We start from the raw sequence: 19,634 nt of genomic DNA, 5'->3' as shown, positions 1-19,634 counted from the left end.
CACTGGCTGCTCATAAAACACGATGATTAGACAGGGCTGCATGAGTTTTAGACATAGCAAGAAAGTGTAGGTATTTTTCCACATGCTTGGTGACTTTATCTGAAAGCAAACTTTAAAGAGAAATCTTATAAATAGTTGCAGTAAGATACAAGTTGTTAAGGGAAATGGCAATATTAAAATCATCTGTAAAGCTGCATTGTTTATAAATGAGCCAGTTTGTTTGGAAGGGTTTGATTCATCTCGTGAGTCAAACAGCTGAAGTATTTGTATAAATTACCTATGCTGATAAGGCCTAGGGGTTATTAATTGTACAATTATATGTTCAATTTACAAAGCATCCGGAAACTGGTAGGAAGCTTTGGACATGGTTTATGTTTATTTTTTTAAGAACTTATTTATTTATTTCTGAGAGGGAGAGAGAGAGAGATAGTAAGAGAGAGTACAAGCTACGAGGAGAGGGATAAGCAGGCTCCCCACTGAGCAGGGAGCCTGACACAGGGCTTGATCCCAGGGATCATGACCCAAGTGGAAGGCAGATGCTTAACTGACTGAGACACTCAGGCACCCCTGTAGGCATGGTTTAATGTGGGCCCCCAACAGTTTGAAAAGGAAACACTCAATTCTTCCCAAGATATCTACTGAGCCCCTATTTTATGTCAGGCATTGCAAAAGTCATTATGGATCAGATATAGGGAAATACAATCCTAACATTAAAAAAAGAATATTTACTAAACACAACATTGCTATTGAGACAGATTGTGTGAAACAAAATAGTACTGTTTGATCTTGAGTGCCAAATCCGGTATCATTGCCTATTCTGGAAGATATGGGTCCATCATAGCAAAGACCCGAGGGACCTTCATGTTTTTAGATTATAACCACACGAAATCAAAAAACTGTTTCACAAACATTTAAAGTCCTCTTTATTCTCCAGATACATATAAATAGTTGCTGCTATGTTTTTTTCTTTTTGTTTTTTCTCATTTAACAGGCAGTGGCTACAATTGATTCAGCGCTACTTTACCAGAATAAGTAAAGGTCTATTTGCCTTGCGTGATATTAAATTAAATCTGTCTGAGAGATAAACAACTTAAATTTTAATGCTTCACATTCAAGAGTGCATCTGTGCTAATATTTAAATAATACAATTCATCTATCTTTCAGACTCTGATTTAATGTTTTGGTCTTCTTTGGTTTTAGGCTTTTGTAGAAAGCTCTAAATTTATTTAATCCCCTATTTTTCCAGAAAAGGTAAGGGTATTGCTCTAAACCTTGCTTGACTAAAAAGAAAAAAAAAATGTAAATCTTACTTCAGATTCATCACTGAGTTATTTATTTTACCAGTTTACATCAGAGCTTAGTCATAAAAGCAAATGATATAAAGCAGTGTTACCCGTAATATTCTTTTACTATATCTGATAGAAATATAGAATGACCACATTATCAAATATATGCCTATAAAGAAATTTGTTTTATGTTTTTCCTCACCAATTTGAATTACTCTATTCCCCAAATCACTGAAGGCAAAGCAATCTTTCGAGGATTTCTATATGAATATAGGTATTTCTTTTTCACTTTTCATCTGTAAGACGAACCAGTGGAGTGTAAATACATTTTCAACTTTTTTCCTCCTTTATATAGGTATATATTGTAGCTGAACTATCTCCTTTAATGGAGAGAGTTTGTAATATACACACACTCACTTTGTCTCATGAAGAAAAAATTTCAGGACCCTAACACTATTCCTTCCATTAACTTGGATAGGGTGCTAAACCTTGAAGGACTTCAGTTTCCTTATTTGCAAAATGCAGTCAATCATATCTACCTTTTTTTGGGTGTTATGAAAATTAAATTAAGATGAAAAACAAATACATTTTGCTAAATTGTGGGCAATAAAAAAGTGTCAGCCCTTTTCGCCTTATCGCTAATTGTTGAATATATTAGCGGGACAAAGCAAGCCATTCTTTACTTTTTCTTCCCACTAAGATCCAGGAGAAATGGCAAGACTTTATTTTACTTTTCATATTGTATAAGTTTGTCATTCAGAAGACACAAAGTTCAGTACGAGGAGATAATCATGGCATGGTTTCATGCGTTTTCTTAGAAGTAACTAAAATATACTCATTTGAAATTTTATTAACCATAGAAACTATTCTATAGTTTGGCAAATTATTTAAATAAATTGAGTTGGCTTGAAATTTTGTGTTTTATTGGAAAGCTGTGTAGAGCTGAAACACATCTTTTTTACCTTGCAAATATTTAGTTTACAATTATGTCTGAAGGACTTCTTAATGAGTTTTAATACAATATAACTCCCAGATGAAGCAGTTCACATCTAACCTTATAAAAATTCTGTCTTAGGCATTTGTGTTGGATAGTCTCTGTGATGGCCACCACCAGGTTTCTCCTTCTCTGCACCTGAGCACTGTGCCTCATATCAAGGGATGGAATCTAATTTCCTTCTCCTTGAATCTGGGCTAGCCTGAGTAGTGTGAGCAATAAAATGGAGCAGGAGTGATGCTCTGTAGCATCAAGCAACCAAGACTAGGTTATAAGAGGTTTCGTATCTTCTTTGTTGATCTTTTAGGATGTTTCCTCTCAGAATCAATTTGCCTTATTGTGAGAACTCCCAGGCATATGGAGAAGCCATGTATAGGTGCTCTGGTTCACAGTTCCAGCTGAGCTCCAGTTGGTGGCCATTATCCACAGTCAGCCATGAGAATGAGCCACCTTGGATGTCCAGCCCAGTTAAGGCCTCAAATGACTACTTAAGATGCCCTGAGCTTATATAAGTCAACCTACAGAGCCATGAGGGAAAATGAGAAACTATTGTTTTAAGCCACTAAGTTCTGTGTAGTTTATTGTGTAACAGAATATGGATAACAGGAATGGCATTTATAAGCAAACTACATGTCCACATAAGTATGTGGTATTTGTTGTGTTAAACCTCAAAGTATTAAGCACTTTGTGTCCTTAATAGGCCCAAATCCTGTTTTTTATTTCATTGTGATCAGATTTTAAAAAAATATAGTGGATGTATGGTGTTAGCTTTGAGAGGGAGAATTAAAATATAGAATTTTGGAACTCGGAGCTTCATATGCATCCATCCATTCATTTAAATATTGATTATGTACATATGCAAAGCAATATGCCAGGTGCTGTGGGGGATAAAGGGATGAGTCAGAAAGCTGTACCAATATTAGCATTTTGGAAGACCCTCCCTCTTCCCTCTGAAGACAATAAAACACAGTGTTCATGTTCCCTGCTGGGTTTTCATTTGGTGTTCTCTTCAGTTTTCTTTCTTCCATTCTTTTGATCTTTTTTAAAAAAATTTTTCAGGTTGTTTTTCTTTTAGTGCTTGGGAAATGTAAAAAAGAAAAAAAAACTAGTGTGAATGAAAAACAGTCACATGCATAATGACCTAATAATTAAAAAAAAAACACACAAACTAGTAATGCTAGTAAGCCATCTAAAATTTTGGTGAAGATTTTTATTTTTTTACCAGTTTATTTTTTTGACACCATAATATTGTTGTCTTTCAGTGAGATTTATGTTCATGATCTGATATAAAAGACAAGATAGATAATACAATTTTTCTATAACCCAGATGCTTCAAGTGCGATAAATCAACTACTAATTACTTTCAAATACTGTGACTTTCTTAAGAACATAAACTTTGAAGAGAGAGAAGCTGGACCATATTTATGATTGACATTTACTATTTTTTTTTGCCATAGATGATTTTCAAAATACTCTTAGCCCAAGTTTTATTATCTATGAAGTGAATATCAAAATAGTACCAATACCCAAAGACTATTATGAGTACTGGTTGCAAGTATGCATATAAAAAACTTGCAAGGGCTCTAGAGCATCATAAGAGAATGACATTTTTCAGATATCACGGTCGTGGGGGATTACATTTTTGAAAGTCTTAAACAATGGTGGTGCTGAGGGTTTAATGCAGTGTTATTTAGATTCTACAGTCAGTGGGGCAATTAAAAAATGACCTGGACCTATTGACTTTTTACAAGTGGTTTTAAAATTTAAAAAACTCATTTAAAAGGCAGTGCAAGTTTTCGTTAAATGAAATCCCATAAAAATGGGCCATTTGTCTGGTTGGAATGGGAGTAAGGATGTATCTCACTTTCTGCAGTGGTCCTTTAGGAAAAGTGGGTCCACTTTCCTAAGTGGTCTTAGGATGGAAACCTAATGGCTTACCAAAGTCCAGGTTCAAAATGATGGCATTAGGGTGCCTGGGTGGCTTAGTTGGTTAAATGTCCGACTCTTGGATTCAGCTCAGATCCTGGTCTCATGGTTCCTGGGATGGAGTTCTGCATGGAGTTCTTCAGTGGGAGTTTGCTTGGATATTCTCTCCCTCTGCCCCTCCCCCGACACGCCCCTCAAATAAATAAATAAATATTTAAAAAATGATGGTACTAGGGTATTATTTCTATGTTTGTGGCTCTATTTCTTTCTAGTTCTGTTGGCCATGTGTTGGAAGCCTTTGAAACTACATATTACACTAAATGTCCTTCCTTTGTCTTCTCTTGCCTCCCTACCAGAGTAGAGTTCCTGCTCCTTACTCTGCTTGCAGAATCCTAACCTGTGCTTTTGCCTTTTAGAGATCAATTTCATTGTTCCAGCGTGGAAGTGAAAGTAGGTAAGGGAAATATGTTTTAACGGGAAAAAACTTGAAATGCATTAAATTCACTATTGGAAACATTTAATCCCGATTACAAATGAAATCAAACATGTTTCACCTGAATTGCTAAAGCAGCTTGAGCTACATTTTCATTCTATAGTTTAAATTTTATAATTTGGGATTTCTCCAAATACATTCTAGGGAAGTTGGTGAAGATACTACCAGCTGGTGAGCACAGATGTTATTTCATTAACATATTTAGCCAAACCTTGATGAATCCTAATATATATTTCCTTAAATCAAGACATTTCTTTCCTTGAGTTCCTTTTCTCAAAGACTTCCAAAAATTTCCAGGGATGTCAACACATATTCATGAGATTTGTCTGGTTGTAGGTCTTCCTTCATTCAGTGAGTTCACTCCAAACTCCACAGACCTTAGACCTGCTCTCTAATTCTGTGCACCTCAAGGCTTTGCCACTGCTGTCACTCATGAAGTTGGGTGTGTTGTACATCTGGCAAAGGGGGTCTTGGAGCTTACTCTTTCACTTAAAAAGCATGAATGAGAGCATCCCTTTTGACTCCTAACTCTGGGAAACGAACAAGGGGTGGTAGAAAGGGAGGTGGGCGGGGGGTGGGGGTGACTGGGTGACGGGCACTGAGGGGGGCACTTGATGGGATGTGCACTGGGTATTATTCTATATGTTGGCAAATTGAACACCAATAAAAAATAAATTAAAAAAAAGAGAGAGCATCTCTTGCTCTTTGTTAGAGGAAAGAGCTAAAAGTCTCCTGGAAAAAGTATGTCCTAGAGCAGTTAGTGACAGCTCTTTCAATTAAACAAAAATAAAACTTTAAGAATAAAATATGCTTATTTTAAAATTTGAAGTAGTATAAATGCATATAGGTAAATAGAGGAGTCCTCTATTTTTGTCCATTTTGTTCAAATCTTCTATATATTTCTCTTTTTTTGTTTGTTTCTCTATCATATACATATACTTATACTTATACATATATGTGTACTTTTAAACCAGAGCTTTTAGGAGAAAGGAGAAAGACACAGAGGCAGGTGCAATATTTAGGAAAATAATAGATAAAAATGTACCAACTTTGCTCTGATTAGTATTTTTGAAACATTTTTACCCATGCTTTCATTTTTAACTTTTCTGTTTTTTCCATGTTTTTATATGTCTTATAGTTAATAGTTTTTATATATCTTCTGTTTTTTCCATGTTTTATATGTCTTATAGTTTTTATATGTCTTTTATATGTCAAATTATAATTAAAAAATGTAGCCTAAAATTTTTTGCCCTTTAACTGGAACCTATGGTACATTCAGATTTAATGTAATTACTAACATTTCAAATTGTCATGTCTTTTTCCTTGTTTCTTGCCTTTTTAGGGTTGATTATTTTTTTATTATTCCAGTATTCCCTTCTACTACTTTGGAAATTGTATATTTTTTCTTTTAGTGGTTTCCCTAGAAATTATAATGTGAATATTTAACACATCATGTAATGTCATATAATACCTTTACCTTTCTCCTAGACAGTAGAAATCTTAAAGAATTTTAATGTCATTTATTCTTTTGATATTTATTATTTTGTTAGATATTTTAATTCTATTACACAATATATTATTACTAATTTTTACTTAATGTTGTCAAAATTCATTTAGATTTAATCAAATACTAATTTCTTTGCACTATATTCTTTCTTGTATCTCAAACTTTCCATTTGGGATCACTTTCCTTATAACTGAAGAATATCCCTTAGGATTTTATTAATGAAAATCTCTTAGTGGAAAACTTTCTCAATTTTTGCTTATAAGAAAAATGTCGTTATTTTCCCTTTTAAAAATTATATTTTCCCCGGAATAGAAATCTAGTATGACAGTCACTTCTGTCATTCTACTATCTTTTGGTTTCATCGAAGCTGTTGAAAAGTCAGATGTCAGTCTGTTGTTCCATTAAGAGAAATCTGTTCTCTGGCTTTTTTTAACATCATCTCTTTGTCTTTGGTGGTGTACTGCTTTACTGTAATGTGACATTTCTTCTGTGGGAGATGTATTTTTTTTAAAGATTTTATTTATTTATTCATGAGAAACACATAAAGAGGCAGAGACATATGCGGAAGGAGAAAGCAGACTCCTTGTGGGGAGCCCTTATGCAGGACTCGATTTCTGGACTCTGGGATCATGTCCTGAGCCAAAGGCAGGTGCTCAACCACTGAGCCACCAGGCGTCCCCTATGGGGGATATATTCAGCTTCTGCAATCTAGGGATTGATGTTTCTTATCATTTCTAGAATATTTTCTGCCACTGTCTTTCCAAATATTTTTCTTGCCTTATTCTCTCTCTCTTCTCCATCTAGGCTTTGATAAAAATATGTGAGGTGTGTTAACTCTATTCTCAATCTTTTCACCCCATTTCTTTATTTCTTCTTATTGCAGTGTAGGTAGTCTTTTCTGATCAATCTTTCAGTTAGTTTTCTTTTCAGCTGTTTTTGATCTGCTCACAGTCACATCACTGAGTTCTTAAATTTGAATTTATTTGTTTATTTCTAGAGTATCTCTTTTATTCTTTCTCATATCTACTGGATCACCTTTTATGGTGTCCACAGATATGTTATATGTTAATTCTTCTCTGGAATAGGCATCTTAAAATTTAGAACTCATGAATCAAATATCTGAAATCTCTGTTTTGGCTTTTTGTTATTGTTTTTGTTGTTCTAATAATACCTTCATTTGATGTGTACATTGTAAATATTAACTCTTAGTTGCTTATTTTCTTTGAGGTATTATTTGTGGGAATTGTTGAGTCTCTGGATGAAGATAAATTCCGCTAAAAATCTGGAGAGTATTTTTATTTGTTTCTGCTGTGTACTTAAGGGAACTATGTCTGGGACCATCTTAAACTAGAGTTATAGTCTGAGGTCTTTTGGACCACACAAGTGATATGAATATGAGCTACAAATATATTTTTTAAATATTTTATTTATTTATTCATGAGAGACAGAGAGAGGCAGAGACACAGGCGGAGGGAGAAGCAGTCTCCCCAGAGGGAGCCTGATGCAGGATTCAATCTCAGGACCCTGGGATCATAACCTGAGCCAAAGGCAGACATTCAACCTCTGAGCCACCCAGGTCTTGGAGCTATAAATCTATAGAAAGGCTGGATTACAACTTTTCAGTGAAGATTTATCCTTTTTGCTTTCTTTAATACCAAAGTATACTTCCTTGTAGCCTCTTGGAGGTGGAGAAAGGGGGATGGGCTCACTTCTGATTCATTCTCATTAAACTTGGGGCCACCTGGAGTCCCACATTATTGGTTGGGAAGTGTCTCTTGTCAATTTCATAACTTGGGTTAACCTGGTCCTTTTTTATTTTAAAATTTTAAAAATTTACTTGAGAGACAGGGACAGAGACAGAGAGGAAGGGTCAGAGGGAGAAGCAGATTCCTTGCAGAGCAGGGAGTCCAACTCAAGACTGTAGGATCATGACCTGAGCTGAAGGCAGACGCTTAATGGACTGAGCCACCCAGGCACACATCCTGACACTTTACTTTTAATCCCCATTTTTCCATGAAAATGATATTCAAGTTTCTAGATTTAGAAAATGCCCTCATGTAAAAAGCTACATTAATCCTCTCCTTACTATTTGAATTCATTTTTTTTCATTATGTTTTTGATTGGCAATAAGTTACTATTTTGTCACATCACAGCTGCTTTTAATATGACATTTTTATGTTTAATTTTGTACTTTTAGTTGTTTTCAGAAAGATAATCAGTCCCTCTAAATTCCTAGCCACCATAATATCTAAAGCAGAGGTCCCCATTCTTGCCTATACCATTAGCATATTACTTAATCTTATGGAGACCTGTCACATGTCTATGTTATGAATAATTATTAGGTTGTGTAACATTTTATTGTATGTGTCAGTTTCTAATTCTATTATAAATACCTAAAACAACTTTGATGTAACAGACATGGTTCCTAAACAGCATCATATTACTGGTGCCCAGAATATAGTGGCTGGTTGAAAGACTAGGGTTCAATTTCTCCATTCAGAGAATATTCTGTTTTTTTATCTATCAGTATAGCACCACTGACCCACTGGCGGTAAGTCATGCTCTTTAGGTTGTTTTCTCCATCAGTGCTGATTAATTTGTACTGATCTATCTTTTCTCTTTGGGCAGAACCATTCATTACCAGGGCCTTGCATTTTTAAGAGAGAGGAGATCAGGAAATGCAAGAGCAGACTACTTGGGTATGTGAAATGGTAGTAGCAGAAGTGGTTAGTTTTCTCCTAATATCTGCTCTCCTTTTCTCCTATTACAATAGGATTTTCAACTAGATACATGCCTTCCTAGAACAATAAAGTAAACTGGCTAGTTGCCTTCGTAATGAGGTATGAAATATAACTATATTCAATGGGATCTAAGTGGAAATGCCCTCTGACAGCTTCCAGGACCCTTCGATATGAGACAAATGACATGTACCTATTGAGCGCACTTAACTCCTTCCGCTAACTTGTTGCTTAGAGTATATGTAATGGCTGCAATTCCACCTCAGACCATGATGGCACAGTGGAAAGTTAGAAAGAGTCGGAGTCCCTGAAGACATTTTGGAGTAGGGCTGTATACTGTGTCTCTGTAATGTTTAGCTCTGAACTCTTGAGAGACAAACTTCTGACTTAAGCCATTGTCATTTTATGTTTCTGTTATTCACATCTGAACATTATTCTAACTAATCTAATGAGTAAAGAGTTAATTTCAGAAATTACACAGCCAGGGGTTTTATTTACAAATATCTGGGATCTAAGACATAACATTTAATCACATCTGATTAATGATTTTTTCACTCCTTACATGGAATATGATGGTAAATAGCATTAACTAACTAATATCTGTTTTATGTGCTTAAATGCAGAGTAAACATTACAATTTCCAGTATATGTTTTGTTTTGAGTTCCATTGTTCTACAATTTATTTTGTTATCTTTTAAAAATCTCCAGGTTAAATACCTTCCCTGTGTATTGTTGATAATTATATGAATTGGATAAAACCCCATAGAAAATGTTGTCAAGGTTGTGCTTCATGTCATAATGTACTGAGTGGCCCTGGAAGCATGAGACATTTTTGTAAACATAACATGACTGGGTGTTTGTGCTTTACATTGATGTATATAAACTTCCCCACTGAAAAAAAATAAATTGATGAGAGCAATTTCTACGACATTGATTTTTTTTGTTGTTGCACCACTGAATAATAATATGATTCTCATTTCTGCAACTGATTAATTTTATGGAAATAAGAAAGGAAATGTAAAAGTTTACCAAATCTTTCAGGAACAGATAATTACTATGTAAGTATGCATTTCATGGCTTAGGATTGGCTAGCTTTTGAACTAATTCTGTAAAAGGGCAAAAATACTGCTATTTATTCCAGAAAAAGATCAATAAAAAATGGTAACTAAAGAAGTTTCATCTATGGGTATAGATGCAAAAGTCTCAAATAAAATAACAGCAAATTGAAACAGCAGTGTATAAATCACCATACATCCTGACCAAATACATTTGCAAGTAGGGGTCAACATTAGGAAAGATACTAGCGTGACTCATTTTACCAATAAATTAAAAGTAGAGGGGAAGATCCCTCAGTAGATACTGAAAAAAAATTTTTTTTGTCAGAGATTCCAATAAAATCTCTTAGAAAGATAGAAATAAAGAGAAAATCCCTTAACTAAACATAATGTATTTATAGAAGACCTTAAGGACAGATCTTACTTAATGGAAAAAATATTAGAAATGTTCATGGTATAGACAAGCACAAGACAAAAATTTCCACTACAACTGGTAGTACCCCATTTTGGATGAAAAATCCTGTTCAATGTAATAAAATAAAATATATATATATATATACCATATATAAATTGCATAAGGTTTATCTTTTATAATATTATTTATATTATATAATATATAATACAATTTATACATGATTATATAAATAATATACAAATATCTCTCTTTTATATATAAAGTACCACTGATGCAAAAAGAGATGAATAGACTAATGGGACTCTAATAAAGTCTTGAAATAGATTCATGTATATATAAGAATTTAATATATAATAAAGGCACCATTCTCATTTGCTTGAGGAATGCCATCCTAAAAGAGGTAGAAAATCTAGAATATAAGAAGGAAGAAAAATCAAGATATTTGATTATTATAAACCAATAAAACAAAAATAAGAAAACCCCAAGTATATTAGAAGATAAATTTAAAAGGCAAGCAGTAGGTTTACTTAGGATTCTGGAACAAAGCCCTATCTTTGTGGCAGAGAACAATTCCTTATTTGGAAAAATAGTGTGATGCTGGTCACAAATAAAAATTTAGTCCTTATCATGGAACACAAGTGACTGTGAAAAAAAGCTGATCATCATGAGCTATTATCAGACCTACCAAGTCACAAGGCCAGGTGGGTATCAGAGCAGTACATTACATAATGGAAGGGATACATTCAGGATTGGACTGAAGTCAGTCTAGAACACCTGAGTAAATTACATAAAGATGGCCTAGGCTCATTTATCTTCTCTGTAAGACCTTTCCTACAATCCACATCTATGGCATCACTGGGGACTCCTGACAGAGAGAAAAAGAACTTGGGCCTGGTTCACAAAAAAGTTTCCTAGAGTATGTTGGTGCAAGCCACAAGGAAACTGCAAGAGTTAAGAGCAATACATCTGATTATCCATTCCATGTTGATAAAGAAGTGGCCTGAGGAAAGGATATATACCAACTCTTGAGCAGCGGGAAATAATATGATCAAATAGTCAGTACTTAGAAGGAACATGCAAAGACAAAGGATGTCTAGCAGAAACGTATATACACAGACTAAGGAGAGCAGACATGATACATGCGGATCTTTCATTACATGTCAATACCTACCAGAGAATAGCAATCTCATACGAAGCTCTTAACAGCCAAGCAGGCAATGAATTTCAGTTAGTTTCTTACTGAGTCATCCCACTGCTTATACAATGAAGCTATGAAGACATGGGGGCAAGGATGGAAAGTAAGCATGGATCAAAAAGCATATATGTTCCTTTTCACTAAGGCTGACCTTATTATTCCCACAATCTTAGCCTTTGCTGGATTAGAGATCCTAGCTCCCAGAATGGGAACTCTTCTGTCATAGATCCTAATTAAGGGAGGGGAGGAGGGCAACAACTATCACCTTGCCACTTTGGGTTCCCTATACCAGTGAACAAAACCAAAATAAAACAAAAACAAACGCACAAAAAGGCAAGAAATCGACTAGAGGGACGCCTGGATGGCTCAGCGGTTTAGCACCTGCCTTCGGCCCAGGGCGTGATCCTGGAGTCCCAAGATCAAGTCCCATATAGGGATCCCTATGTGGAGCCTGCTTCTCCCTCTGTCTGTGTCTCTGCCTCTCTCTCTCCTCTCTCTCTCTGTGTCTCTCATGAATAAATAAATAAAATCTTAAGAAAAGAATAGAGTAAAAAGATGTATATATGTATAAAAATTATCCTTTTAACAAAAATATGTATATGTGTGTGTGTAACAAAGAATATACAAAAGAAATACAAAATCATCTACAAGTCAATAAGAAATGAATTATCCAGTAAGGAGAAGGGAAAAGCATATGAAATACAAATAAATGCATAAAGTTTTGAAATGATACTAAGTCTGCTATGAAAGTCAGGGAAATAAGATGCAGGCAATTGTGATTGTGAGATAGATAATTTAGAAAAAAAGCAAAAAGACTGATGATTGATTATATCCCATTTTGGTGAATTTGTGGGGGAAATGGTAACTCTGAATATACTCTTTGTGAGAAAAGAAATTTGTTAAGCTTCTTTGGTGGGCCCTTGGAAATCTTTATCAAATTTTTAAAATGAGCTTAACACTTGAGCCAAATTTCAACTTCTATGTATAGGGGTATTGAGATGTTCACTGAAGCAGACTTTGTAATCAAGAATAATTGAGATAAGCCTAAATATAATCAATAATTAAATGGTTAAATACCACCTATATATAAATATTCTGCCACAGTTTTAAAAAGTAGGAAATATCCATAAGAAAGTTTGACATATTTTAAGTAAAAAAAGATTTTTTAAAGATAATGTGCATGGTGTGATTTTATTTATAAATTAAAATATATATTTGTTATTCACCTATGTATTTTGTGTATAAATGCACACACTAAGCATGGAAAAAATTTACATTGATGTCCTTTCAGGAAGAGTCTATTGGAGAGACATTGGGAAGATACAGAAGGAAACATGCTTTGTAACCTACATACTTTTGTATTACTTGAGTGTATTTAAAAATTATAGTGTATTTAAAAATTATAGCCTATGCAATTTTAAAATGGTTACAAAGACCCAAGATTCTTTATTTCTAGTTCAGAGCTAATCCTGCCCAAATGTTGTTGTCTCTATTCTTGTATTGTGAATAAGTCATACAGCACTCAACTTATCCATTTTGAAGGAAAGCCTAACTGGTCATTAGGAATTAAGTATATATGTGACATAATTTTTCAGGATAAAAGCAATATAAAATGATAGCTATTGCTACAATAAGTGTATATTTATATTATGTGTACAGTGGTTTCACTCATTATAGATACACAGGTTCTCACAAAGTCATTTCTTTAGGTGTGAATACAATTCTCTCAGATGGTGAGGTTAGAGAATAGGAGTGTGAATTTCTATTTCATTTTAGGTAATATTAAAGAGCTTGAAAATTAGAGGAGAAAAAAACAGGTGAAGATGAATGCAGGAGCCTTTTCTAGAATGTTTCATATTCTGCTTGCTCTAAAGATCCTCTTTAAGGGACAAATGCTCTCGACTTATTATGTTTTGATCAGGTTATGTTTTCATCAGTTTAGGAATAAGAAACTTCAATAATCCCTTCTCAAGGAATCTGCAATTTACTTGTAGCCATTGAAATTACTCTTATGCTTTTACTACTTGGTGGAAGCAAATGTTTGTCATGTGAATAGGAATGCTGGCTTTCATTTTTGAACACCATTAATGTCCCAGAAAGTCAAGGTTTTCATCTGAGAGAAAATGCAAACTTAAATTGGGGAATAATAATGCCCTGTAAAACTGTGTCTAATTTACATTGAAAGAGAGGTAAAGGAATTTTAATATGATATCTCTTGAAGGAAAATGTTTTAGGTGACATGATATTACAGAAAGGCAAAACATTTCTTCTTTCATGTTTGAAGAAAACAAACTGATGAAACATGTGTACCAATTACATTTTTACTAGTCACTGCTGAAAGATTGAACTTCATATTGATTCTATTTATGAAACCTGGCCTGATATCCTCTTTTGTGACCCAATGAAGAGCTCTTCCAGTGTGCAGTGGGTCTAACAATGTGTTGGGGGCACAGTTGAGTATACAGAATGAAGACAATGACCAGAGGGAAAAGTCTACTGACTCAAGAAGACCTAAATTTTCTTTTTTTTAAAAGATTTTATTTATTTATGAAAGGGGGGGGGGAGAGAGAGAGAGAGAGAGAGAGAGAGAGAGAGAAGCAGAGACATAAGCAGAAGGAGGAGCAGGCTCCATACAGGGAGCCCGATGGGACTCAATCCTGGATCCTGGGATCACGCCCTGAGCCAAAGGTAGACACTCAACCGCTGAGCCACCCAGGTGTCCCAGGAAGACCTAAATTTTCAACTGGCTATGGAAATTACAGCATATGTGGAAATTAGAGCCAGAAAGGCAGCACTGAATTTTACTGCAAAAACCTTAAAAAGAAGGGGGTTCAACCAAGGAAGGGCCTCATTGAAATGGAGGCAATTGAAAGCTTAGCGAGTAGAAATGCATGTCTGGGTAATTCTCCTAGTACAGGATTTCAAGGGAGTAGTGTGTGAAAGAATGAAACAGGACTCAGATAAAGAAACTGAGAATAAGGGAGGTCAAACATTTAGCTCTTGTTTCATTTCTGATATATCAAGGGCAACTTCCTGACTCTCAGTCTATAGAGTCTTCTACTACATTTTTCTACTTTTTTCTCTCTTCTACTACATTTTTCCCCTTAAAGAGAAAGCCTTTTCTCAGAAGCAACACAAAGCAGGCCAATGAGGGAATCTTTATGGACAGAACATGAAGGGGGTGAATATGGTAATTAAATATGTTGACTATCACAAGAGTGATCAAAGTAAATTTGGGGATAAAAAGTGGTTAGCAAGCTTTTTTTTCTCCTGGAACTGAGTGAGTTAGAACTTTAAAAGTCAAATCAGCCAACATCCGAATAAAGTGGGAATATTAAATAAATTGAGATGAAAATATTTATGATGCAGATTCTATATTTGCAAAAACAATTTTTCTTATTGAGAATGATGGCTGTTTAAATAATTATCCGTGCTTCTGTACGGATAGTTTAACCATTAGGGAGCATTTAAAATACTTCTGGCCTGTGTTAAATGTACTGTTTAGATTCAGATTATATTTGGCATCTTTTTTTTTTTTTACAATCTTTGTCAAAAACACTTCTACTTTCAGTCTAGTAAACTTTAGTAGAACAGTACAATGTCCCCTAATCAGAATTCTTTAGATAACCTTTTATTCTGTATATACAATTCATACATAGTTTTAATGTAAAGTACAGGAAAAGATAAGCATGGACAGGATGATGAAGAATGGTATCTCTCATTCCTATCTCTTGGAGAGAATAATTTTTAAAGTTTTGACATATTGCTTTCAAATTACTATTTTGAAGGTATGGAGATCTATGTGTCAAAGCCTGTATACCTTTACCTGTTTTTCGATTTGTCATCTATCCATCTATCTATTCCTCACTACACATATACATGTGTACACACACACACACACATATACACACACCCCATTTTGTTAAAAAATTAAAATAATGCAAAGAGTATTTTTGCTAGACTGTGTATTTATGTAGAGTTTTAATTATCATAATATATTTTTGTTTGGAAAATAAGATTCACTTTCAGATATTACTAAAAGGCTAGTAATATCTAAATCAAAACTTTAAGTTTCTGGGGCACCTTGGTGGCCCAGTCTGTTAAGCAGTTGACTCTTGGTTTCGGCTCAGGTCATTATCTCAGGGTTTTGAGACTGAGCCCCAAAGTGGTCTCTACATGTCGCGCTGAGTCTGCATGAGATTTTTTCCCCTTCCCTCCCCCTCTTCCTCCCATTTATGCATGTGCACTGTCTCTCAAATAAACAAATAAAATCTTAAAAAAAACAATTATAATTTCTCATCTAAATCAAAGTTTCTCCCTTCTACTCAGCATTATTTCTGACCCATTGTGGCTGAAGGACCTGCAATGAAGATGGTGAGCATGATATTATCAATCCTCGCCCTGCTGTTGGACTCTAGTGTACAAACAAGGAAAGGAAAATTAGAGGAAAAGAAAAATCTTAGATGACGAGTACTACTTTAGTTCTCTATTGAATAATACTCTTTGTTAGCCAAGTCCTCTGTTTTGGAAAGTGTCCAAATATTTACACAAAGTTTCTAGTTCTTTAGGGTCAGTTTGCACATGCAAATGCACATACACACACTCAGAGTTCTGTGCTATGCTGCTCCCTCATATAGACATTTCTCTGACTCCTTAACATGCTTTTCAAATGTCTCCTAGTTTTCCTTTTGGGTCAATTCCATCGTACCACTTAGCTCTCAGGAATGTTAGGCATCCTCACCTTGCTACGGGGTTGAAGCACAAGTTGCTCCTTATGACTATCTTTTGTCCTTATTTTGCTAACTCAAATGAATCCATCTTATTGCCTGCTTTTAGATTGAGAAGCAATTTCCAGGGTCCTGAAATTCCAAGAGACACACATCAGGCTCTATCAAAATTCTCACAGTCTTTTGCAGCAACAGGGTTACAGCTAATGAATGATGCCAGTCTTTCTTTCTTGTAGATACCCTACCCCTCCATGGATGTTTCTTTTTAGAACATTTGAGGCAGGGCTTGAAGGGAAGAGCAAATACTGCTGCACTCTGTAAGTTTGACTACTCTTCTCTCTTAAGGGTGCTCTTGAATCCATTTTTGAACTTTAGACTTCACTTAAGTAGGTTAGAGGTGGTGGTAAGGGTTGAGAGTTGCCAGACCAGTTCTTTTCTTTCCACTGAATCCTCCATGGATGTGTCTAGCATCTCTCTTTAGAATGTACAGCTATTTATAACTCATTGTTCTCAGTTTTGGGGCTTCAGCCAAAATTCTAAGACAACAGGAAGAGTCCTATTCAAATTCATGTTTTAAATATATATATATATATATATATACACACACACACACACAGATACAGAATTGATTTCATATTTCCTATGTTGTGCTTTTTAACCTTTTTTTAAAATTGACAATTATATCATGTGTATTTATCATGTCATTACATTTCATTGGAAATGAAATACTAATAATTAATATCATTGCATCATATGAAATGTCATGATTTATTTCCCTTTTTAATTGTTTAAAATGTTAGTATTTTTTCTATTTGATTGTAACAATAATGTATACTCAATAAAGAATTTTGGAAAATACAGAGAAGTACCAGGAAGATGACATTATCATTTGCAATCCCATGAATAACTACCTACTTTTTGGTATGTTTCCTGCTAGGTTTTCTCCAACTGAATAGCTATCGGTAGGTATATGGATATAGAGATAGTTATGTCAATGTATGTGTGCATATATGCATATGCAAACATATTTAATCTTATTAATACTTTGTATTACCATACATCTGTATGTATGTATGTATGTATTTATTTATTTATTTATTTTAAAGATTTTATTTATTTATTCATAAGAAACACAGGAGAGAGAGAGAGAGAGAGGCAGAGACACAGGCAGAGGGAAAAGCAGGCTCCATGCAGGGAGGACATGGGAGCCCGACATGGGACTTGATCCCGGGTCTCCAGGGTCACACCCCGGGCTGAAGGTGGCGCTAAACTGCTGAGCCACCCGGGCTGCACATACATCTGTATTTAAAAATGAATGGGATCCCTACTGTATATCATTTTGTATCCTATTTTCACTTTCTATTATATTTTGATCTTTCTTCATATCTGAAGAAGTGTTTTAAAAACCTGTTTTTCATTACTAGCAAACATGTTAACTGTAGAAAAGTTAGAAGAGACAGATTAGCAAAAAGAAAGTCAAAATAATATTAACTTTTTGGTATTTATCCAGTCTGAGCCTACCAAACAGCCTTTAGATAGAAATGAAGTCATAATAATATGAATATGCAAATCTCACTAGCTATAGAACACATCAGTCTTCTGCTGCAAAGTTCTGTCTTTTATGCCCACCCTCTCCAGTTATTTATGGGCATTCCTCACATTAGAATGCTAATTGTTTCACTTCTGCTGCTCACTCATCTACTGGTAGCAGCTGCATTGGGACAGGAGGACCCGAGAGGCCATAGCCCTCTAGAGAACCTGGTGGGTAGATGCAGTGAAAGCTGCCATGCTCTAGTACCTAGAACCACTACTTTTTGTCCTCTGGGAGCCAGCTCAGTTTGCTTTACTGAGCTCCTTTTCTTCCTTAGTATTCTTTCTAGAGACCCTATAATTCCTGCCTGAAATCTGTCCTTCCTACCATCCTCTCTCCATCTCCCATAGTCTGAGAGTTATGGCTGTCTATGTGTGCAACTCAATTGCAGACAGAGTAAAAAAAAATACCCCTTCCCTGGAGGGTGTTTGAGCCTTGTTGTAATTCATTAGGTGTTGTCAGGCAGGAAGTTAGCACTGGAAGTCCTTGTGCACACGCACACACACACACACACACACACACATACACACATAATTATGGACTGATTTTTAGAATATACGTGATATTATATGATATTTTATACTGTGTAATTTTCTGGGTGTATTTATTATGAAACATTTTATGTATTTAGGTATTTACATCTGTATGTGCATGTGTACATGGTGGTTTTAGAGAAGTATCCATAGATTCTTTGACTCTCCTCCACTAAGAAGCAGCTTAATTAACCTTCCTTTGAATGTGAGCTGGACTTGGTGACTTGCTTCTAGTGGTAAAACATCACTTTTAATGTTAGATTGTAAAAGACTAAGGTATTGGACTAAGACTATTACCAAAGTAATAGACCTAAAATTACTTCAAAATCAAAAGTAAACAACAACAACAACAAAAAAAACCTTGAAAACCCCCAAAAAGAGGATATAAGGAAATGGAAAAATAGCATACTATATAGCTCTTTGGAGTCTAAACAACTGCAGAAAACATCCAAATAATATTTTAGAAACGGTCCCATGAAGAAATGAAGCCATCTCAAAACCTTAAATGCTGAGGGCTCACTGGTCCTGCTGGCACCACTACCCCAAGTGCCCTGCAAACTAAACTCTTCTTGTTTCATGACTTCCATGGAAGATTCTCAGTCTCTGCTGCTTTCTGATCCTGCCTCTTAGTCTGGAAGTAGTGAATGTGAGTGATGGAACCTTTGTTGTAGGCATATACTCTCCAAACGGAAGGGGCAACTCAGAATTTGGCCATTTTAGTTTCTACCTTGGAAAATAGGCTGGGTCTTTCACTGGGAACAGTGCAACTAACTTAATGGAACTAACAACCTTCACACGTCCAAAATGCATCCACACAAAGGGGAACAACACAAAGTTTCATTCATTACTGCATCCTGAAAAATCCATTTTTCATCTAGTTGCTTTATAATCCATTTGGCTCCAATCCTAACAGCCAAACTGAAAAGTTGTTTACCAACATATCCTATACAAAATGGTGAAAGGAAAGATAAATGAGAAAAGAGAAGTGAAATATATAAGCCTGAGAAATTAAAGCACAAGAAGTTGCTATGTTCTCTCTTTGTAATTGGTCATGAGGTTAGTGTTAGTAATTAAGACTCTTCTACTACTTATTTTATGTATCTTTTTAAAAAATGTAGCCAATGTCTCAAGTGTCAAGGTGTCTTACCTAATGTAGTGTCCCAAACTGTCATTC

Source organism: Nyctereutes procyonoides, unplaced genomic scaffold (genome assembly GCF_905146905.1).
Source record: "Nyctereutes procyonoides isolate TBG_1078 unplaced genomic scaffold, NYPRO_anot_genome, whole genome shotgun sequence".
Lineage (NCBI taxonomy): Eukaryota > Metazoa > Chordata > Mammalia > Carnivora > Canidae > Nyctereutes > Nyctereutes procyonoides.
This window is presented reverse-complemented; position numbering follows the sequence as displayed.